The following is a 2,163-nucleotide window of genomic DNA, read 5'->3' on the forward strand; positions in this document are numbered from 1 at the left end:
GAAAAAACATTTTAAGACCAGACAAGCACCAAGGTGGGACCAAAGGAGGTGAGGCCCAGGGGTCTCGAGCGGCTGGCAAAGGCCAGCCCTGGCTCCTCCATCTTCTCTGCTTCCTTCTCCAATTCAGGAGCCAAAACCAGGCTGTGAGCTGAGAGGAAGGGGCTGCAGAGGAGACCGTGAACCTGCCCCTAGTCTTTGGCCTATGCTACAGGGACAGCAAGAGTCCTTGCGAGGCAGAAGCCTGAGGAACCCCAACATTCAAGGGACAGCACAAAGAAGAGGAGCCAACAAGGGGAACTGAGGAACTGTGAGACCCAGACAGACAGCTGGCCACCCACCACCTTCTTCGCCATTGTAGAGGCATCACCCCAGGGAAGCCTAACCAGCCTACCCTCTAGAAACTACAAAGGTACTAACCAAGCACAAGAGTGCGAGAAGGAAAATAGAGGATTAGAGAGTTTCACAATTATTTTTTTAAGAGAATGAAGAGGGAAGAGTGGTAACTGGCTCAACAAAGAGAGGAATCACAAGCCAAGGGTCTGTGGGGACGGCCGATCCACCCTGCAGAGCCCTGAAAGGTTCAGTCCTTGGAGGCACCAAGCACCTCAGGGCCAGGGTCGGATGCCTGGCTGGACAGGGGGCATCGGTGGAAAGACTGTCTATAGAAGGGGTCCTCACTCTCCCCACACGGCCAGTCAGCCATGCCCTTTATCCTCCAGGAAATAAGAGGTTTTTCCCTTTGGAGAAACTAAATAAGAACAGTATTGGACTTGGGAACACCAAGTATGGTGGAAGGTGAAGGGGATTAAGGAGAGGTGACCTTTAGTCCTTTCCCTGGCCTTGCTAACAACTCTCCCATACCACCAGCCAGTAGATTGGAAGATTTTACTTTGAAGAACTGAACAGCCCCAGCGAGAACTCCAGTTAGTGATATCCCAAGCTCCCTCAATAAAAAGATTCATTTTCCACCCCATCACCCTACTTGAAGCCAACAAACTCTGGCACTTACAAAACAATCTTCCAAAATCAACTTCTAGTGCCTCTTTCTTAAATATGAATAAACAGTTGAGATTCATCAGTTATTTAAAGAAAGCCTCAAATGTGAAAAAAGAAGCAAGCAAACAGGAAAAAAGGAGATCTAAGTTGATAGTTTGCAAAGAACAAAAAAAAGTTCAAAAGGAGCAATAACACCAATTCTGAAAGATAAAGGGAAAGGTTGTATTCATAAAATAAGAAGAGATTACAATGAAAACGGAAAGAAATAAATTAAAAAGCCTCTTTTAAATTAAAAATATAATTAAATTTTTTTCAAAAACTCGTAAGTTTAGAAGACAAAACTGAAGAAATCTTGCACAGAGGGAGGAAGCAAAAGGAAAAAAAGATGACTAGGAGAAAAACAAAGGATTAGTCTCCTGATTAGCCCTGCACAAAAAAATGAGAAAAAGATAGATACCAATCAATGCCCGCCACCATCATCATTATGACATTTTAAATCACAAGGAATAAATAAAAGTTTCTAAAATTTCTAAAAAGAAAAAAAAAAAAGGTAAAAGAAACACGAATAAGAAAACATCAACCTTCTTCAAAAACATCAGCTTTTAAAAATACCTTCTAAAATCTGAAAGAAAATATTTTTTAACCCAGAATTCTATACTCAAATAAATTATCAGTCACATACCAGAGTAGTATAGAGATGTTTTCAGATAGCCAATGACTCAAGACAATTACCTCCCAAGCACTCATTCTTAAGAAGTTATTGGAAGATGGGGTTTAGTAAAGTTAGATGATAAAAGATGGAGGATTCAGTAAATAGAGGATCTAACATGAGAAGGCAGTAAAGAAAATATTCAAGAAGATGATAAAGGGAAATCTCAAGATGACAGCTATCCACTATTTCAATTCCAAAAGCAGCCAATCCAGTCGGAGCAGAAAAACAGAAAGTTCTTAGAGGGATAACTATATGGAAAAAAATGGAACAAATGGGTTTGAACGTATGGAGCATAGTGTTGACAGGTACATAGCAGAATTGTTAAACCATTTAAAAAATTAATTATAAGTACATTTGGACATCACGTCAATAAAAAAGGAGGCAATTATTAACTACAGGAAAAAAAAAACAAAGAGCTATACAAAAGAGGACACATGATCACAGTACACTACTTG

This window comes from Hyperoodon ampullatus, assembly GCF_949752795.1.
Source record: "Hyperoodon ampullatus genome assembly, chromosome: 7".
NCBI lineage: Eukaryota > Metazoa > Chordata > Mammalia > Artiodactyla > Ziphiidae > Hyperoodon > Hyperoodon ampullatus.